The sequence below is a fragment of the Peromyscus eremicus genome, chromosome 14, assembly GCF_949786415.1.
Source record: "Peromyscus eremicus chromosome 14, PerEre_H2_v1, whole genome shotgun sequence".
NCBI classification, from domain to species: Eukaryota; Metazoa; Chordata; class Mammalia; order Rodentia; family Cricetidae; genus Peromyscus; species Peromyscus eremicus.
Genome location: NC_081430.1, coordinates 27,348,261 through 27,371,243, shown reverse-complemented (window position 1 = coordinate 27,371,243; position 22,983 = coordinate 27,348,261).

Genomic DNA, 22,983 nt, shown 5'->3' with positions numbered 1-22,983 from the left:
TAATGATCATTTTTATTTCACATGCACAGTCTCCACATTCTTCATTTTGATTTTTACATGCCTGATCATTATCAGCATCTCTCATTTTTGATGTTTCATTTCTAAAGCTTCTTAGGAGTTTGACGTTTTCATCCCCACATGGGGGTGCTATTCTGGGAGGCTGTAGAACCTTCAGGAGGTGGGGCCCAGCTAGAGGGAGTCAATGTAAGAGGTGGGATTTTAAAGTGTCTATCCATCTCCTGCTCACTGTTTCCTGGTTCACTGTGGTTTGAACGGTACCCACCACACAGTCCTGCTGCCGTGAACTCAGGCGCCCACCATGTCTCCTTTGCCACAAGGAACTGAAATCTTCTCAAACCACCATTCAAAATCAATCTCATGATGCTTCTGTCAAGTTTTTGGTCACTGATACAAAGGTAAGTAATAGAATGATCTTCCAGTGTTTTATTAACTTTTCTTTTGTTAAAAAAAATTTACCTGGGTAACATAGCATTTGATCTTCCTTCTTCATACCACTGTATATGGTGATATTTTAATTGTGCTGAAATGTGATTTTATTTTTATGTTAGTGAAAAGTTTGCCTGGAGATCAGAGGTCATTAGCAAGCTAGGAACAGAATTCAGGTGGTGGTAGCCCACACCCTTAATCCGATCACATGGCAGGCAGAGTCTCTGTGTGGTCAAGGACACAGCCAAGCGTGGTGACCCAAATCTTTAATCCCAGTACCAACCATAGAGACCAGGAGGTCTGTATAGACAGGCAGTGATGAGGAAGTCATGTGGCTGGGCTTAGAGCCAATGGGAAGGCAGAACAGGAAAGCAATAAAACACAAGACACACAGGAAGAAGGTCTCTCACTCAGGGGAAGGACGACAGTGAGTGGTAAGGTAAGGTGGTCTTGGCTCTTCATGCTCTGTTCTCTTGGGCTTTTAACTCTGTATTTGGCTCTGTGTTTCTTATTTAATAAGACTGTTTAGAATTTAGTCTACAATTATCTGTACAATCAACTGCAGAGACAGCCTGCATTAAGAGGTGTGGGAATGCCTCATCCTTAATAAAAGAGGAGGTACCTAGTCTCACTGCAACTTGATATACCATAGCTGGCTGACATCCATGGAATGCCTGCCTGTATCTGAAGACAAACCATAGAGGAGGAGTGGATGGAACTGGGGGTTGGGGGAGATGGGAGGTTGAGGGGAGGAACTGGGATGAGGGGAGGAAGGAAAACTTTGGTTAGGATGTAAAAACAAAATAAATAAATAATAAATGAATAACCTTAAAAAAGAGGTGTGGACACATAAGTGTGTGTGCCTTTTCATGTGTTTAAAATACAATATTAGACATATTCATTTATGTAAACATAGGCACATTTTAACATAAAGAGATCATACCCAAGACATACTTGTGCAACTTGGTATTTTTAATGATTCATGATGACCCTTAAATGCATGTAACTCTATTCTTCCAACAGATGCAGATAATCAAATGTTCCTTGTGTGAAGCTCTCTCTATCATATGTGGAATGGCATCCCACCCTTCTCTTTCTCTTGTTTCATTTATTATTGGGCTTTATCAGCCCTGAACCTGTTTTCTTATTTGTCCAACTTCCTCCACTAAAGGAAAGTTCTGTGAAAAGAGGAATTGGGTGTTTTTCCCAGCCCACTAAGCAATGCTGGCACTTCAGAGTTACTCAAGACCCATTTTTTTTTGTGGTATTGTCCTTTAAAAAGAACATCAGTTGATATGGCACAATGGTGTATCATAAGCCCATTGACCCACAACCATGCCTACACGGGATATTGTACCTCTTCTCAGATTTTGTTAATCCAGTAGCTCATCTTCATCTCATTTCTCTGAGAACATCTTGAGTAAATGATCAGTTCATATACTTTGCCCTTTTGGCAGTTAGGTTTGTTTTCTTATCTATATGTGGGAGCTTTTTATATGCTCTTGGCAGTGATCCTTGAAACTTTTGTGCTGAAAACAGTTGGCCATATTGTCTCATTTGTACACTACTATTTAGTCATGGGCCAGCCTCAGTGAGCATGGCTCTTGGTTAAGACCAGAAGTTCTACCGATTTAATCTCACTACGAATCATCCTGTTCCACATCATCTGAGGCTTCCAAAATCATCTGTCTACAGGTATCATTTGCAAAGCTTCCTCTGAACCATGAAAATTTCCCAGGAGATTCTCCGGACTGTTCTTTTCCAAAGATCTTGCCAGAGGACACAGTGTAGAACTAGCTGATGTTCATGCCTCATGAAAAGTCAAGATACAGTATCTAAGGAAGGACATTCTGTGCCTCCAGACCTTGCCTTGTTTTAGTCTCAGGTTTTTATCATCCCAAAGCACACAGACAAATTCTCAGAGAGATGACTCCTTAGCCTATGTTGTCTTTTAGTCATGCTATCCAACCTCTATTATCAATCTGCTGGTTAACAGATGCTCCATCTTAAAACATACAAAGGGAAGTCCAGGGCTAGCTAAATGCTGGAAGCTAACAAATCCAGACAATCTTGCCTCCCTTGTTACCTGATTACCAAGAATTTGATGTATATCTCTTCAAATCTATTTATACAGGATAATTTTGCTACAATAATTTCCTAATTAAATATTATATAAGAGATTTAAAAATGTGGATTAAAAAAGACGACGACTTGCTTCTGTGAAAATGTGATTGAACACACTTGGTAAATTAGGTGCTGATGGTTCTGTTATTAAAACCGGGAGAACTATAAAATCTGGAATTTCCTAGAACTGCAGAAACTTAAATGCACATTTCATCAAGATTGCATCATAAAGAAAAGGTCTTGGCCCTACATCAAGACTGTTAAATGGCTACACCTTTACACAAATATTTTCTGCATCTTTTTATGATTTCCTGTTGTGCCAGATTTTTCTGCTGGCCCACTCTTTCTACTTAAAGTATGTGCTGTGGGCCAGCAGCAGCACCGGCGAACTGTCCCCATTCATTCTGTGCTGCTGTAACAGAATGCCCGAGACAGCCATTTATAAGGACGGAAATGCATTGGTTTTAAATCCTGGAAGCTGGAAACACTCTACGGCTGAGACCCTGGTGGACTTGGCACCTGACACATTGTGTCCTCCACAGGGAGGGCAGCCAGCAAGCACTTCACCTGGCAGAAACCAAAAAAGCCAAGACTTCACACACAAAGTGCCCACATTCAAGGTCTCACCTCTTAGAATCTTTACAAAGGAAGGTAAATTTCAACATGAGTTTTAGAGAGGACAAACTTCCAAGCATGGCAGGGATCTTGTTGGAAATGGCAGGGTATGAAGCCCATTCCGGAACTACCCATGTTAGGAAGGTCCCAGATAGCTTTACCTGTTACACATCAAAAGCACCTAGAGAGGAGGCTCCCCAGAGAAGAGGACTTGCTTTGAGTCATGAGGACAGAGTTCAGATCCCAGCATCCATGCAAGAAGCTGGGCATCCCACACATGACTATAACCCTGCGTTAAAGTCAGGAGGAGACTGGAAGAAGGAAGGTGATTGCCGGTTTCCAGCCTCAGTAGGAAAACACGAGCCCCAAGGTGACAACAGAATAGATGGAGAAGGATAGAGAAGGGCACACGACACTTCTCTAGCCTCTGTGTGTGCTCACAGGAATACACCTGTGCATGCACAAAGCTCACGCATAAATAGACATATACACACAAATAAATCAATATTTTAAAAGAAAGAAAGTGAAGCACCAGTCAACGGGGCATTTTCTCTGATGGCATGGAAGGATATTAAAATAAATGTGTACAGGTAAGGAATTTTCTACATGTGGTTTAGCACATTTCAGAGATTTCTTTTAAATTCCATACTGACAAAAAGTGTAGCTGAAGTTTTCCTGTGGTCCCACCCGGTCCCGCAGTCCACAGCTGCTTATAAAATAATCACTCAGAAGCTTATATTAATTGTAACTGCTTGGCCATTAGCTCAGGCTAACTACTGACTAGCTCTTACATTTAAACTCAGCCCATTTTTGTTAATCTAGATGTCTCCATGTGTTCCATGGCCTTACCTGTTTGCCATTACATGCTGCTCCCTGGATGGCAGGCTGGCATCTCCTGACTCAGCCTTTCTCTTCCCAGAATTCTCCTTGTCTGCTTACCCCGCCTATACTTCCTTCCAGGCTACTGGTCAATCAGCGTTTTATTAAACCAGTGTGCAAAAGCATTATTCCACAGCACAAAAGCTTAGTTTCTTCTACAGAACTGATGTTCTTACCTTAATAGCAATAATCCTATTAGTTTTCTCAGCACACACCCAGAGCATATAACAAGGGAAGGAAAGGTTTCCTCTAACTCACAGTTCCAGGGCAACTTCAATCCATCATGGCAGAGAAAGCATGGCACTGTGATCGTCTCTGTTACTGGTGTGAAAACATGGGGCTCCTGTTATGACATACACCAGGAAGCAGAGAGAACTGGCCAGAACCAGAAATGGGCATGATCTTCATAAGCCTGACATTGGTAACTGCCATTCAGGCCACACTTCCTAAAAGATTGCACAGCCTTCAAACTTGTGCCACAAGCCAGAGACCAAAGCATTAAAACACGAGTCTAGGGGATGAGGGAGACAGCTCAGGTCCAAGCCATCTGCTAACAGTAGTCTCCATTCTTGATGTTTTACAAGGAAACATAAAGAGGACTTCGACTCATCTCTGTCTCCCATTCTTGCCCATTTGATTTATGTTTCATCTGGTCTAGTAGATTGTATTTATATTGTTTTCTTTTTACTGAACAGGTTTGTTAAAATCAGTTCAGTTCTGACTCCCTTAGTATGATTTGCAAAAAGTAGGGAGAGAAATTGAGAGGCATTCATCAGCCCAGTGTTATAAAATCATATTCGGTCAGACGACTTTTCACCTTCCTGACCCCAGCCCGGGATCCTCCCATACCTCACATTCTTCCCTAACTATTTGACCTTGACCTTTATTGTGACCCAAATATCTTTTTTTTAAATTTCTCTCTTAATCTCTCAAAATTCAAAATTATACCTTCTTTTTGAGGATTCCCTGGTCAAGTTGGATCAAATGTTCTGGTGCGGGGGGACAGTTCCAAAGACATATTCACACTTAGCCTCATAGTATGCCCATTTAATGGCATATGTAGCTCACAAGAGTGCTTTGAGGGAAAAGAATATGTTTTACTTGGGTTGGCCATAGAGCCTACTGCTCATCTGATATTATATTAATGAATGATTAAATGTATGAATAAATTAGCCAAGTATATAAAATGAGAATTTCATTTTGTTTAATTACCAAAAAAATAATACAGATTTGGCATAGAAAACTAGTAAGTAAAATCACCCCTCTGCCACTTTTGTTTTTTGTTTGTTTTGTTTTCTCCTTTCCTGACTTCATTCACTACTAAGGGTATTTGGTTTGGTGCCTAAGGAATGTGTTCAAAATAGGCACATCAAGGAAGCATTGAGATGTGGGGTTCAGTAGAGATGATGCGTGTGTGAGGAAGATATTTCTATTTAACTGGAGTAATGCTACTTACCACAGAACTTCTGGAACCATTTCTAAAAATTTACAGGGCACTAGGCACCGTGCAGACTGTCTCAGGAGGACCTGCAGGGAAGCAAAATAACACTGACTCTGGTCTGAGAGAGAGAACAGTGGCAGGCAGACAGGTTGGCACAGAGGCAGCCAGGAAAGTGAAACTCTGGTCTGAGAGGGAGCACAGTGGTGGGAAGATGGGCTGGCACGGAGTCAGCCAGGAAAGTGGGACTCTGGTGTGCAAGCCACCACATCTAACTGACCTAGAGATAAAGGGACAGACCTGTGGCAAGCCCCGTTGAATAGCTTGGGTTCCCTCAGTAGAATGAACTTCATGGACAAGTGCAGGGGTCACTTTCCCGGGACATGGTACTAGTTAATAAAGTCACTTTGTTAATTAGGGAACGCAGAGCTATAGAAAGTTATCAGTTCTCTCACCTTCTTGTTCAGATCAATGCTGTCAAGCAGAAACAGAATGTTACATGAATGTCATTTTAAAACTTCCAGTAAACACATAAAAAGAAAGATGAAAAAGGTCAACTTAATTATGGTAATATAGTCTAACCAAATATTCCTAAAATGGTATCATTTTAGTACTTAATTCATATTTATAAAATTATTAGATATATTATCCATTTGATATACTAACTCCTTGAAATCTACATCTCAATTTGGACTGATCACATGTCAAGTGCTCAGCAGCCATGAATGACTGACGACAATAATAGAAAGGGAATGCTTCCGATACTGAGAATGCCAAAGTGGTAAATCATCTAACTGTAAGTAATAAAAAAAAAAGTTTGGGCTTTGTTGATCAAGGTATCAAGTTTATAATTCTATTCTTGAATTTTGTGATTCTAGCTAGCTCATTTCTCCTAACCTTTCCCAACCAGGCTATGTTGCCAAATAACCTTCCAAATTTGTTGGAATGAATAGATGAAGAGAATCAGCACATGCCTGGATGACCACAGGAAACTCAACAAGTAATAATATCTTGATTGTATACCCAGATAAAAGAACCCCAGTACAAGCACCCTGTGGGTGACAAATCTCCATAAAGCAAATTAGATTATCTCATTTTAATCTGTTTTGAAAAATCATAATAATGGAAGAGAAAGATTGTCGTTTCACTGTAAGCTTTGGATGACCCTGCAGTATGTCACTCTATGAGACTGCCTTACTTCTATGAAAACATAGACAGAAATGTCTGCATGTCATCACCTCCAGAAGGAGTCGTTCAGAATGGATATTTCATTATTTTGTCAGCCAGACATGTAAGACCAGACGTCTTCACTGTGTTCTAACAAAAGCTGAACAAACTAAGTTTTCCAGAGCTTTTCTCTAATAAAAGAAAAGGAGGTTGCAGGACAAATGAGGTTGATGACACCAAACTGGAGAATAAATAGGAAATAACAGCTTACTAGCAAGAACCAGTACTGAGACAGAAAAACCATGATTAATTCAGCTGGAAGTTCAGTGGGAACAAGTCTAAGAGACAGAAACTCCAGGGAGACACATGCATGTCCTGCAAGTTTTGCTTCCAGGGGGGCTCTGTCAGGTTCTCACACTGAATGTTAGGTAAAAGTTCCTCTGTCTTTCAGCAGGAAGAGAAAATAACTACACCCCACAACAATTTATAGACTATTACCATTTACTTGGGTTGCCTGCCAGAAATTAAAGGTAACATCTTATTGCTGAAGACACTACACATTTTAAACAGAAGACTCGGAGGAATCAAGCTGGAACTGGACTAGCTTTCATAGTACCAGATGGAGCTATACAAGTTGCCAAGGAAGAAAAGCAATCAATAGTCCTACCAAGCTGTAATTCCCATGAACAACAATGACTAAAAGGTCAAGATACCCCAAAAGGTGCAACAGTGGCATTTGCATCCTGGGAGTAACCAATGGCAGACTAATTTGGCTAAGGGCGCACTCAAGAGGAGAGAATTCATTCTTGGTACCATAAACCTAGGCCCATCATTGAGGAAGTCAGGGACCATAGAGCAGACCCTACTACTACCTCTTCCCGGAATCAGTACAATTTCTAACTGCATTCTAAATCTTCTCCTTATAACTACAAATTAGTGTAACTCTCATGCCAATCTCATGCATCATTAAAGAATTTTTCTTTTTTTGCCAAAGATGGAGATCATTACAGAAAGTCACAAAAGGTAAAAATATTGAGAACAACTGACAGCAGGGTGGGGGCCCAGCCCCGGTTGACACATCTACAACAACTTCTATGTATGTGTAAGGTTTAAGGAACATTTCAGAAGGACAGACAGAAAGAGTGTTAGAGCCAGAGGGCCAGGATGGGATTTCTGCTGCAAGTGTCTTCTACACATGATAGAGAAGCTGTACCCAGGAAATCTCAACAATATGGCTGCCTAAACAAGACTTTAAAAATGACAGTACCAATTGACACTCCAACATGGATGGAGGAAACCTCACAAGGCTTCATCCCCAGAAGAAGATATACAGCAATTAATTAGCAGATTTTGAGTGAGAGAGAGTCAGTCAGTCTTCTCTGAGGACAAGCCCTTGATGGGTTAGCTAATCCTGAGAAGTCAGTCTTAAATACATTTGAGCAATACTAAATGGTCTCAGCAGGTTGATTATATATATATATATATATATATATATATATATATATATATAATCAAGTGTGTAGCAATAATAATGTAAAAGCAAACGACCATGAATTTGAGAAAGATTTGAGAGACTCAGGAGGAAAAGGAGGAAGGAGACAGATGGGAAATGAACAAAAAATACAACACACAACAAATAAGTAAAAAGTAAACTTAAAAGATACTTCATTAGAAAAAGTGCCAGAGTATCCTGTTCTTAAAGAGATCTGCCTCCAAAAGGAGCTATTGTCCAGTGCTGAAGCTGTGGGAGTCACACAAGAGCCCAATGTAACTTGGGGGAAAGAGACCAAACTCTAGTCCCCTCTCAGTCCTCCTGTCTCATCTAAGATAGAGAGCAGAGGTATAGTGGTGTAACCTGAGAAGAACCCTAAAGTTTACCATCCAAGAGTGCAGGGTCCCCCAAAAGACTGAGACTTCATTGGTCATTCTAACCTCCTCCACCCCTTACCATGGCGTTCCTAAAAGCTCTTTTTTTTTTTAACCACAGTTTCTATTGCAGAGCACATCATGTGCAGTTTCAATAAAAAACTTACAAGGCATACTAGAATAGAAAGCAAAAGTTTTAAGAGAGAAGTGTCAAAGATGGCAGGTGTAGTGGGCTATTATAACAGAATTGAAAAAATAATTAATTTGCTAGGCATTTTCATGGAAAAGAGTTAATATGCAAGAAAAGATGAATAATGTAAGTAGGAAGACCAGACTAAGAGCAGATCAGAAGGAAAGGCAAGAGATGAAATCACTGTAACAGAAATGAAGTATCTCTTCATCATAGATAAGAACAAGGAGAAACTCTGAGCTTCAAGATTCAAAAACAAAATCGTATGGCCTTAAAGATGGTTCTCCATGGTTGAGAGCACTGACTGTTCTTTCAAAAGACCTGGGTTCCATTCCCAATACCCATACTGTGGCTCACTCTGTAACTTGAGTTTCAGGGATGTCTGACACTCTTTTGGTTTCCACAGGTACCAGGTACACACATGGTGCACAGATATATATGTAGGCAAAACACCCATACACATAAAATAATATTTTTTAATTCCAAAATTGTAAAGAAAAAGGACTGAAAAAATAAAACAGCTCAGAACAGGGTATCCAAGAACTGTGAGACAACCACAAAAGTGTAAACCATGTATCCATAATGTGGTGGTTTGGATGAGAATGGCCCTTATAGGCTCATACATTTAAATGCTTATTCCAAAGTTGGCTGAACAGTTATGGGTCTGGGGTTAGGGTGGGAGAGGTTAAGAGGTGTGAACTTGTTGGAGGAGATGTGTCAATGTTGGTAGACTTGCCCATGCTATTCTTTGTTAGTGTCTCTCTCTCCTCTCTCCTCTCTCTCTCTCTCTCTCTCTCTCTCTCTCTCTCTCTCTCTCTCTCACATTGTCTGCTTATGTAAGCTCTCAGCTACTTCTCCAGCACCATGCCTGCCTACCAGCTGCCATATTCCCCATCATGGATGGTCATGGACTCTAACCCTCTGGAACTGTAAGCAAGCCCTTGATTAAATGCCTTCTAGATTACTGTGGTCATGGTGTTTTGTCATGGCAATAGAAAATAAAAAAAAAATACTAAGAGGAGAAATATTTGAAAAACATAACTGAAAATTGCCCTAAATTAATGGTGAAACTCCAAGACTCAGAGCATAAAATAGGATAATGCTCCCATGTTTATCACACACAAACTTTAGAAAATTAAAAAACAAGACTGGTGAGATGGCTCCATAGATAAACACACTTCCCACCAAGTCTGATAATCTGAGTTTGATCCATAGGAATCACATGTTAGAAAGTAAAAATTAGTTTCTGAAAGTTGTCCTCTGACCTCCATGCCCACTGGCATACATACACTTAAATAAGTAAATAAATAATAAATAAATAAATGTAGATATTTTTAATTTTATGGAAAAACAGAGAAAAATATCTTGCTTATAAAATACTAAGATAAGAATTATATCCAACTTCTCAGAAACCATGCAAGTAAGAATATAGAGTGACATATTTAAATTGATATTTTCAAAACTTGCAACTAGAATTAATAAAAACTGTAAAGGTGTCCTTCAAAACAGAAGAACAGTTGCTTTGAGTATATTTGAGGGAAACACAAAAAAGTTGTCAAAAGACGATTCCATTCCTAGGATAAAAGGAGAACAGGGTCAATTTTTGGGTGGAGATGGGACTTGGGAATGACACATTATGAAAGACAAAGTACATGTGGGAAACTACTGCATTAGAAGAAAGGGAGATGCCGGGCGGTGGTGGCGCACGCCTTTAATCTCAGCACTCGGGAGGCAGAGCCAGGTGGATCTCTGTGAGTTCGAGGCCAGCCTGGACTACCAAGTGAGTTCCAGGAAAGGCGCAAAGCTACACAGAGAAACCCTGTCTCGAAAAAAAAAAAAAAAAAAAAGAAAGAAAGAAACAGAAGAAAGGGAGATGCTGGCCACTGGGAAGCCAACAAGGCTGTGAGAAAAGAAACTCCAGGGAAAATGACACCCTGGTCAGAAAGCTAGAAATCAGAGGGAAGATGCTGTACCGAAGAGTTAGAAATATTCTTTTAGAAATAAAAACATAAATTCATGTTGCACTGGTCAGAATCTGGGTTAAAATCACTGCACTGTCAGGGAGTTCTAGTGTGAACTTCTTCCATGTGCTGTGAGGACAAAGGGTAGGGGGACTCCAGAGCTGGTAAAGGAAAGCAATCCTTTGAAACGATAGGAAGCAAGGGAAAATAGTGTTACTTTTAGATTGAGCACATGAACTGGTAATTATTAAACTTCGTTACAGTCATCTTCCAATTTCTTTCTACTCTTCCATACTTTCTCTTATGGTTGCCATTGGCAACAATTCAAGAACTAGCTCTCGCCTCAGGAAATTCTACAGACCCAACATACCAAATAGATCAGAAAGAACAGCTGATGGGAGGGAAAGATAGCTTGGGGAAAATTCTTTTCCTTTAACAAAATGAAATAATAGTGTTCCTAAACAAATAAAAATAAAATAGCGTTTCCATGGCAATAATTATTTCCTGCATGTTGGTCTATTTTCTTTAGGAAGTTAAACTGACACAGATTTTCCAAAAGACATGAAAGTTGTCAGCCAAGTCTAGAACTAGTTTCACTGGTTGCTTTCTGAAAGTCAAAAGCAATAAAGAGTGGGTCTTCCAATGGAACACCTCTTCCCTTGTGTGGTTTGGCATGGGACCCTGTCCTATCCACAGTCCCAAAGGATAAAGCCAAGAAAAACTTCCTACACCATCCTACCCTATCATGGTTTAAAATCTACACACTCACTGCAATGCCATTCATGGCCAATTTTCTGTGGGCCTTGTTGGCACATTTTTTTTATTGGGACAGCTAGAAAAGCTAGTGAAGAATACCACCTGAACTAGCTGATTTTAAAGCTTTTCCTCTTCAACTCAAAGTAAGGGGCATACACACACATATAGAACACACATGTTTATAACATGCATACACACCTAGAATGAGAAGACTATACCATATTTCTAGATGTGCCCCACAGTTACCCAATATTAAACACTATATATACCCCCAGTAAGTATCAGGTTTGGACATGACAAAATTTGCCATTGCCAGATGAAGAACTTTACGGGTTTTTTTTCTAAGGGAGCAGCTAATGTAAACCATCCAGCCTTGACATTTCTCAAGGTAAATATTAGGTATCTTTGGAGATGATCCCATTTTGGGAAATTTACCAGGACATTTTTAAGTCTCTCACATAAATATTCTCTTAAGGAGCTATGGTGCAGAGGAGACTGTTCTGGCTTCATTCAGTAAATGTGTATATTCAAATTTCGTAGGTTACATAATAAGAAGAATAGGATGTACAAAAATCTACAATTCTTTATTTTTCGCAAACATTATTTTAGTCCTTGGGCTGTATTTCAGTGTAATTAAATCAGTCAGTTTCCTTCCATGTAAACCCTTCAGTCTGAGTTATTCTCTCCCCCACACTCTGCTTCCTCTTCACTGGTGTACTCTGATTTCCTAAACTCAACCAAGGCAAGAAGGGAGTAAGAGACAGACCATAAATTCTGAAGGACCTTTTCAGCTCTGGCTTTTAATGAGGTTGTGAATACGGCTCTCCAAGGTTTGTTTGCTATAAGGAGGGCTGCAGAAAAAAAAATGACAATTTAAACATAATATAGATGCATTTATTGTCCCTAGTCTTCTTTTCAATGTCGCTCCGTTTTATTGATTCTGCAAACTCCTTTCCCCAACAAATAAGCGCCTTTCTATAAGGAAGATACGGTTCACGTAAAACCCAAAGGCAGCCGGCTTACCGTCACCACTTGTCATAACAGAAACACATTTCTTATACACAGACACACAGAAAGACATAAACACACACACACAAAAAAAAAAATGACACAAAGAGAAATCTCACAGGACAAAGCAGCCAGAACATTTACAGAAAGTCACATATTTTACTGTATTATCTTTTCCGAGAAGTAAACGTACAGGAGCACTCAGATACCTGCCTTCAGGGAGAGCGCCATGTTCTATTTGGAACACCCTGCTGAGTGCCGTGGTGCTCAAATCCTTGCCGAAGTTCCTCTGAGAAATGCTGTTTGTTCCTCAGAATGTGGCTCTCCACTTACTCCTGTGTTTGCTGGTAGAAGGGATGGGATTCAAGGAAGACCAGTGGGCTATCGAGACCTTTGCAACCAAAAGATGGCTCCCTAAGAAACAACACTTGTTTTTGTTGTTGTTTTATTTTTCTAGAAAATGACTTTGTCTTGAGCTGAAGGATAAATCATCTCAGATTTTGTCTGTGTTACTGATGGATTGTTGGAAGTTCTAAAAGAGACTGTTCGCTTGGCCAGTTGCTTAGGTCTTTAGGACCTGTCATTGAGTGAGTTCACTCCAGAAACCCTTGCCTGAGCTAACCAATTGTGCATATGCAGGCACAAACAGACTTGTACAAATCTGCATGCAATCTCCTGGGTGTGAGGGTTTTACAGCATCCCTTAGTTAATTAATTTATTTTATGTGCATGGGTGTTTTTTGTTTGTTTGTTTGTTTTTGTTTGTTTGTTTGTTTTATGCATGTGTGTCTGTACCTCGTGCCCACAAAGACCAGAAAGAGTGTAAGATTCCCAGGAACTTTAATTACAGATGATTGTGGGTTACCCTGTGGGTATGGGGAATCGAGCCCAGTCCTCTAAACAGAGCAATAATTGCTCTTCACCAGGAACCATCTCTTCAGTCCTCTTCCACACTTTCAATGTGGGGATTTTGTTTTAAGATCCCATGTATGCTAGTTTCTGTTCTCTGTGATTTGAGATGGCTGTCTCTCTTGTGGAAAACATCTGGTACCCAGTTCGTGGTGACTAACAAGCAGGACTAGAATGCATACTAGAGTGGCCACAGAAATGACTGAATGGATGAAATGGACTTTAATTCTTTCCTAACCTTTGGTTGAGTCCGAGCTTACAACAACTTTTATGAGCATATGAATCACTAGGGATCTAGTTTTAAAATGTACAGAGTCTCACTCAATGAACTGGGGTGGGGCAAGAGTCTGCATTTCTAACGGATGGGGCTAGTCAATGTGGAATGTCATAAGTCCATAGGTGCACTCATGCGGAGAAACAAAGGATTTCCTTAGGAGAGTTTTGCCCCAAACATCTCCCTCGTGGCCGGTGGTGCCAGGGCAGGAAGGACAAGCAGAAAAGACTAGCCGGCGCCAGCAGAGGGCAGCCGAGGGCAAGGTAAATTGCATTGGCTCCCACCAGCAGAACTAGCATGAACTTCTGAGAGCAGCCCTTCCTAGCAATAGAAAAAAACATCATCAGACACTAAGAGCAGTCAGAAAAGCTGGTCAGCCTCGATTTTCTGGGAAAAACAAAGAAAAGTCGAGGAGTGACCTTCTTAGGTGTTTTCGAACTTCTTTCCTGTTAGTCAGTGAGTCAATGGTTCTTGATCAGACTAGGAGGGAACTGGAAGATTCCATCTCCGTAAGCAACGGATGAACAACCAAATGAAAACTGAAGTGCCTAGAGAGGTCGCTGATCACCAGGGAGGTGTGGACCCACATATGGATGGCACTGAAACTGGCTGGGCTTGCAACTCAGTGGAGGCTTTGAGTTTCTCAAGGTTTAGGACGTGCTACCAAAGCTTCCCTGCAAAACAGTTGAAAGCCAGATGAGACTTAAAGGCTCATAACCAAAACACTGGCCCTTCACCCAGCCATTATCTTCCTCTCCCCAAGGAACGTTGCTTCTGAAGACTTGGCCTGTTTCTGCTTTGCATTCGTATTCACCAGTGTATATAGCATAGTCTTTGTGTTGGTTATTTTTCTCCTTGCTGACAAGCAACAATTTAAGAACAAAGGGCTTCTTTGGACTCAGTTTAGTAAGTCCATCCCAGTGGGAAGGGCATGGTGGCAGGAACTTGGGGAAGCCATCACATTCTGTCTGCAGTCAGGAAGGAGAAGGGAGTGGAGATAACCCAGTTCTTCTAGAGAATCCACCTCGAAGGTTCCACAACTTGCCAAAACAGAGCCATCAGCTGGAGACCAAGTGTTTAACCACAGGGGCCAATGGTGGATCATTCAAATGCAAACCATAACAAATTCACCTCTTGATTCACTAGCTATCAACTTTTTTATATCATGAATTAGTAGTTCAATTATACTATCTCTTTTCTTTCATTACTTCCCAAACATAATTTATTTTATTTTTGGTTCACAGTTTCATTCACTACCTCTAAATTATGACTATGTAAAAATTATTCATCAACAGGTCAAGTTATACATAAGTAATATTACTATGATAATATTTCACTTCCCATACAGCTTTCTGCTTATGCTGGAAATAATAATTGTGTTTTCACCACTTTATTAAATCAGTATAATCCCTAACTGCATTCTAAATATGTCTTCCTTCTTATGCTCATAGCTAAGTTTGGTCCACATCCCCCAACAGAGAAAACTTCTCTTTGCAACAGATGTAGAGCAAACCACAACCAATCAAAATGCAGTGTGGAGCCCAGCCCCAGCGGATACAGCTACAAAACACTCCAACACCTAAGACTCAGGGAACGTTTCGGAAGAGGGGGCAGAAAGACTGTAAGAGCCAGAGGATCAGAGAATTTACCATGAACCGGTCTTCTAGTAGTATCAGAAGCTACACCCACAAAGTCGCACCAACATGACTGCCTAAAAAAGATTTGGAGAATAAAGACACCAATAGACATGCTGAAGTGCACTGGAGAAAGACTCAACCCTACACAGGCAGAACTACCGTCAACTAAGGAATGCTGAGTGGGAGAAACAGTCTTTCCCAGGGCAAGGCACACCAATTAGTTATCCAATACCAAATAGCCCTGAACACATACATACAAGTAACAGCCCGAGCAGGTTATATTTAGGAATACAGAAGATATATATTCATGTATATGTTGCATGTAATTAATGAAAAAAGAAGCTATGTATTCGAAAAAGAGTAAGAAGGGGTATGTGAAAGGGTTCTGAGGGAGGAAAACCAATGGGGAATTGATGTCATTATAATCCCCCAAAATAAAAAGTAAATAAAAAATTGTGTGTTATCTTCGGTTTCCTAGTTTGCTCTCAACAACTGGTGTGATTTTGCTTAGCCCCTTCTGTAAAATGTCTCTAGAAAAGCGAATTCCCACGTGGAGGCATTCGCTGGACTCTTCCTTGGTTTTGTTTTTTCTATCTGGTGCCATGTTTCCTGGAGCCATCTTTTTTATACTTGATCCATTTCCTTCTGTCAGTGGAACATATCCCTGGTTCACCATGCTCCATCGTCCATCCCCTGGATGAGGTTCATCGGTGCTTATTGACATCAAGGCCCCTCCCCACCTGTCAATGTGCTCATACACATTCTCCCAGGGATCTCTCCCGAAAACTCACAAGATGGATGCCCCCTAAGCTTTGGCCTGGCTGTGATAGCGTGTCCAGACTTCTCACATTTAAAGGTGAGCCTAGCATGTGTTTATTTCCTGAAGTGTTTTAATTATGTTAGGCCATTAGTTTCTGGCTAGCACATTGCTCTTGGATGAACTGATAATAAGGTTTTCATTTTTCTAACATATGGATTGTCTTTTAGTTTGAATGCCCATAGGATTATTATGTTTAATAAAATTTGTCTTAGTTTGGCTTTTCGAACCAGTTTTCCCAAGTATTTTCTCTTTAAATAAATGATTTTTTTTTCAATAAAGTTTTCATGACTTATATATTTAACTTTTGCCGTTCTCTGTGTATTTGTTTTTTTTTCCTTTGGGAGTTCCTGTGTTGTACATTGGCTCCTCTTTGCTTATTTGTATCATTGTCATTTCCAAATCCTTTTTCTCACCGTCTTTGTGTCTTGCTTTCTATTTTTTCTTTTCCCCACTTCTCTTTCTGTTAAGATAATATCCAGTATGTTCCCTTCCCAGTTTGAACATCTGTGAAAGTTTTGATTTTTTTACTTTTATGCCTTTGTTGGCCTTTACATGTTTCTTTCCTGTGGTCATTTCTGAGTTTTTCTAGTTTCTGGTATTTTTTTCTAGATTTTTCACAAATTTATCAATTTATTTTAACTCTCTTTGAAGCATATGACAACAGGTGGCATCTGTGCTGTGGGCATATGTTTCCCTTGAATTAGTCAATGGTACAGACTGCATGCTGCTTCCTCTTTAATTTTTTTAAAAAATAATTTTGTATGAGGCTTGCCTGTGTGGTCTGCTCTTTCTTAGGAGGGAGGATGAGTCTGGTCTGCATCATTGGTCTCGGTCCACAACTGTAGAACCCCTTACTTGCTCTTTTTAAAGATGGAAGTATATGGCCTGGATCTTGTTGGGATGTTTCTTCACCACAGCTCACAAGCCAGAAGAAAGTGGTGTCAGTGTTACCCGGATGGTCTTAAGTCTTTGTCACCTTGAGAGGCGAAGTCTAGTAAAATTGGGGAAAAGCAGCAGGAATGAGGTGTCTGATTCTACCTCTATAAAAACTGCAGTCATTGTGGTCGGGATGTAAAATAAATTAAATAAATAAATTTTAAAAATTAAAATTAAAAAAAAAAAAAACTTCAGTCGTTAACCTTGATGCTTACATTTCTACCAATACTATTCCAGACCCACATGGCCCACTGGGTCTGTGGTTTGAGGTGTTGGCCTCCTCATCCCTTTGTCAGAACACTTCAGCTGGAGGGAATCCGTGACACCAGACTTACACAACCCATTCTGAACCTCAGGCTCGGTCCTTGAAATAGGATAAAGGAAAGTCTGTGCCGGGAAGGTGAGACAATGTGGAAGTTACCCACACATGAAATCGCCTCTGTGATTTAAGCTGTAAGATGGCATGCCATTGTTCGTTATTTCAAAGCAGAATTATGAAATATGTGAAACTGTAATTTTATATGTTAACAGCCGTGCTTTTGCCTAACAAGTTTTTCTGTCTTTTTCCATCAGAAAACAACTTTCAAAGAAGCAGTGATTTTGGCCTTCTCTCTCTCTCTCTCTCTCTCTCTCTCTCTCTCTCTCTCTCTCTCACACACACACACACACACACACACACACACACACTATCAGAACCTTGCTTCTGCCTGGTACAGAGCCTGGCACATCCTGGGCCCTTAATAAATATAAAACTGGGAAATGAATTATTTGTGCTAACTTCGCCTTAAAGCGTATTCCATAAAGAATAAGACAAACGCCTAACGGTTAAAATGATGATGAAATTGCTGGACGGAGCCTGTGTCACAGGCTCTGCCCAGCGTTTCAGTTTGCTTTGCTTCTAGCCCAAAACACCACTTGGCTCATCGTCATCATTACCAAGGCCAAAATCCGGCAAAAATCTGGCAGGGCTGACCTGCAAACCTCTGTCCTCCCAGCTAGAATAGGGAACATCTGCAATAATAGGGAAAGCTCTTGGGTCTGGCACTAAGAGTCTCAGAAGCTCTCTCTCTCTCTCTCTCTCTCTCTCTCTCTCTCTCTCTCTCTCTCTCTCTCTCTCTCTCTCTCTGCTTTTAAGTAAACAGACTTATTCTAATGGAGCAATCTATCAAACACTCAGGCCTGCTGGGGTGGGGGCTAAAGGCACAGCCCGGCTCCGCCCCCCAGAGCTATTTATTCGGAGAAGATACAAGAGGGAAGCCGGAGCCTGGAGTAATGACAACTCAGTGCAGAAACAATAAGGCTGGCCTCCTCTTCGCTCGGGCGTGGACCGGCTCTGTGTGTTTAACCAGCCAGCCCTTCCATTACCGAGAGGCCCCTGGTTAGTGGCGGCGGTGAGAGCAGGTGGAGCAATCAGCAGATTAATGAGCACAAGTTGGGTCGCTACAGGTTTTCTCCCTCCGCACTAATGGAGGGCTGTCAAAACCACCAATTTGCTTCATCGCCACACAATACTTGATAAATGAGTAACATATTTATATCATGAGATACACGGGGTGGGGCAAAGCGTGCAGGAGGGAGTTGAGACGTTACCAAACGTTCGCATGCAGACTCACATTTTGGCCTTCACTCACAATGTTCACGACAACACCGTGAAAGGGCGCAGGTGGAGTTTAACCCTTTTAGCTTGTGCCAGAACTCTAAGTTCTTTAGAAAGAAGAAAGGATCCAACCTACACTACAAACACTTTCATCAAGTGGCTTTCTTCAGATGCCATGAAAGCATTTTGAAACATTCAAGTTAAAAAAAAAAAATCCTTATTTTCTCAAAATATAACCTCTTAAACACTAAAGACCTGCCAGACCAAGTCCCATCAAGTAACAAGGCACAATAAGAAGCTTAAAAAAGGGTTAGGATTAAGTTACGTGTGTATGAATAAGCGCGTTTTTTGTTGTTCACATCTCAATCCTTAAATGATCCTAACTCGTGTATGGAAGGTGTCTCCTCATCAAAGCACATTTGTGTTCTCAGTGTGGGTCCCAAGGAACCGAACATTTCCCCGGGGCTCACCAGTCTTCATAGGCAAATAACTAACCAAGAGCAATAATTCAGGTTTTGCATGCCCCTTAATCCAGCCTTCTGCAGAGTCCCTCTTCTTCTGCTAGCCAGGTGCTTCTGAGTCTCCATGAAGTGTCTCTCCCGCAAAGAGAAGTCTTTGCCTGTTTACGCCACACGCACACAGATGCTCCCCCTACCGGCTTTTTCTGAGGAGACACCATCCCCACATGTCTTCTTGGCCTTTCCTTTGTACTCTCTATACCCAAGCTCCCAACTCTGCAAGATGGCCAAAGCTGCAAGACGTGCCAGGTGCCCAAAGCAGCATCCGACTCAGAAGGTAAGAAGCTAGCTAGTGGGCACACTAGCACAAAGGAGGCCGGCTCCAGCAACCCTACCCGCTGTTCCCTGGGTCCTAGCACAGTCTAGCGTGCGCTCTTCAAGAACGTGCCTGCGTCTGCTCCCTTGTCTGCCTCAAGTCCAGTGGCTCTGGGAATGGGGTGTGCACCCCTCTTCCATCATCCACACAGGCGCACACATCCTCTTTCCAAGGAAAGTCGAAGCCCCCATTCAAATGAACTCTTCTGAGGCCTTCCTTACTATTTTGCCAACCATGCGAGGGTGTGTGTTCTGGATTCCTGACACCAAAGAATCTCAGTTCCTCCTCTTCCTTTTGTCTCGTGGCCAGGCAGGCCCCGGTTTATGTAAAGTTCTCCTTCACATGATTTTGCTCTGGCCTTTCCTTCTGTTTGCCGACATCTCTTTCCCCCACACCCTGGGCTTGGCATTACTAAATCTTAATATGTTTTCTTTTTAATTCTTAGAGGACGTCATACAACATGTCCTAATCATATCCAGTCCCAGGCTTCGATTCAGCTCCTCCCAGAACCCACCCCTCAACATACACTGTATTTATTTGGTTTTGTGTTTTGGGTTTTTTTTTTTCCTTTTCTTTTTTTCTTTTTCAGAAGCGGATGTCTTGGTCCTTGAGCTCTTAGAATCTCCCCATCCCCTCTCCCTCAACGTTCCCTGAGCCTTAAGTGTGGGGATCCTCTAGTAAATGTAGCAAATGGAAGTGAGTGCCCTACTGTCAGATATCGCTACATTTTGACCAGTTATGCCTTTCTGAAATGATCTCTTTGTTGCAAAAAGAAGCTTCTTTGACAAGGGGCGAGAACTGCCCTTTCCTGTGTGTGGTTCTAAGGCTAAGTATTTAAAATGCAGTTGAAATATACCAACTTAAGAAACCGGCAGTAGCAGGTCCTCTGAGTTCCATGGCCTCACCAGCCACAGGTAGTTGATTTAATTGACATTGTTAGGCAGAGTCCCTCCTTAAGTCCTTAAGGTGCCAATGGTTACCTCCCAACATAAGTGCCACTATTGCACCTTTCGGAATCCCTTGCCATTGCTGTGATTTGTTGGGGCTACAATTGAATAGGAGGGCTGTTGGTTGCTTTTCTCTGATGGCACCTTGCATGGCCATCGTCTTAGTCAAGCTACTAAAGGTTGCTCGGTAATTAGGTCCACTTTTTGCTAGTTTATACTAAAAACTGCTAGCAAAATAATAATCCTTTCCTTGAATATATGGGCTTGGTTTTATAACTGACTTTCTGACTTTCATTTTTACCATTCAAGTATTAATTATGATGGACAGTGTGATCCAGTGCATCCATCAACCAGAATTTATAGTCATGCCTCTACACAATGCCTAAGTGACTTTTGTGAGCTTCTTCCCACAACTTGTTTTGAGTCTAAATTTCATCATCTGTAAAATGCGATGAGCATCTTCCTCATAGGATTGTTAGAAGGAGAAAAGAATAGATAGGAAGTTACTTTCAAATGTAAAAATATAAAACCTCAAGAACGTCTTAGAACTCAGTACCATCATGATCAGGCTGCCTCTGACTTTTCAACCTTTTCTCCAATTATTCCTTCTTCCAGTTCTCGCTCTTTGACTCACCACCTTGAATCTTGCTCTCAAAATAAGTATTTCACTTCTAGATAACAATAGTTTCTTTAACAGATAACCCAAAATGTCAGAGCTTAATGCAAGAGGAGTTTATTTCCTAACTGGGTATGGTGGTAAATGCCTATAATGTCCACATTTAAGAGGTTAAGAGAAGATGAAGGGGTCAAAGTTCAAGGTCAGCCTGGACCACATAGTGAGTTCTAAACCAGCCCAGACTTAGGGAGAAACAGTCTCAGACACTAGAGAGAAAGAGAGAATTTCTTGCTCACTTAAAATCTAGCATAAGCATTTCTCATTGACAGTTGCTCTTCGAAGTGAATTCCAAGAAATTCATGAACCTTCCAACTCATGCCTTTATTGTCATTAGCGTGTGGCTTTCAGGATCACTCCAAAGAGTGACATGGACAGTGACATGAAGAATCTCAAAGGTATGTATCAGAGCTCAGATGTACAATGTAGTCCACTGGCAAGGACATAGATTATTTTGTTCCACCAGTCAAAGCACACAGCCTCAATATATTCTCCTTCCAAAATATCCTCCAAAGATCAGGGTATATCATCATTATCAGGATATACCATCTCATCTGTGAAGTCCTTTCAAACCTGCTAACTCAGTCTCCAAACTCCCAGCACATCCTGATTTCACTACACTTGGACTCACTGACTTTCCTTTTAATAAAGTTACAAAGACATTTCTTAGCTCCATTTCTTCTCAGGCTCTCTGACACATTTAAATCTGAAAGTGCTTTTCATGAGTAAATGCACCAATGCCTCGCTGGCCCTGACTTCAGAACTTCTTCATTCTTCTCCTGCCTCTTATAAGAAAGAGCTCCTGCTGGCTCTGTTCTTTCATCCACTGAGTAGCTATAAGAGTCACTCCTCTTCAAAAATGGTCTTCCTTCCATTTCAAATGTGACATGCCTTCCACATCTAAATCCTGGATCAATCACTCACTGTCTCTCCACAGCCATTATCCTAGGTATTTGCAAGAGTTCTGTGGTAACTTGTCTCCGAAGATCAAACAAATCTCCTTTCCCTCCAGGGTGAACCAGCTCTTGGAATCCACACTCTTGATAGTCACTTCCCTTTCAATCTGGTCTAATTTGTTATTAAGTGGAAGAATTGTTCACTGCTGTAAAAATCTCCAAGGCTGAGGGTCTGAAGCATCTTGGTTTCTAAGGAAGAACATTCTTAGAGGATCCGCTGTGTCATGAGAAACTCAAGACTCATGGCAACCTGCTTGACATTTCCATGTGTGCTTCTGGCTAACAGCAAGCATCAAATGTTAACCGTGAGAGTAAGGCGAGGTGCTCTGTCAGATTTTGCCAGCCTCAGCTACCAACTGGCTGAAATTACTTTGAGATTTTGAGGAAGAACTGCCCATCTCAGCCCCGTCAACCCTTAAAACTCATGAGATAAGAATAGTAAAATAATAATGATTAATAGTAATAATAATTGTGTTCTACATTACTATGCTTTGTTATGGTTCTTTATACCATAATGGGTATACTATATCATATCATATTATATTATATCATTATATTGTCCTTCCAAATAATTTTCTCAATAGAGATGTATTTCCTGGTTAAAGCGAAAGAACCCCCCAGTCTTTCTAGCTAAAGACATTGACACAATTATGTTTCTTTCCTTTTCTATGCTAAGCCATCCATCAGATTATAGTCTCCATCATTCTAGAACCTGAAGCTTGTATTCTCAGCATGATTGCTTCTTCAGATACTGACTCAATAAGTACTTCATGAATAAATTACCGAAGAGCTGAATTATTAGGGATTATAAAATTAATTTCTAAATATATGTCAGAGGGTCTTTGTAGTAGCTTCTCTTAGCAATTCGATGATAGAACAATGGCTGTTGTTGAGCACATAGGTGCTAGATGCTATACTTATAATCATCTTAACTCTCATAGTAACACCGA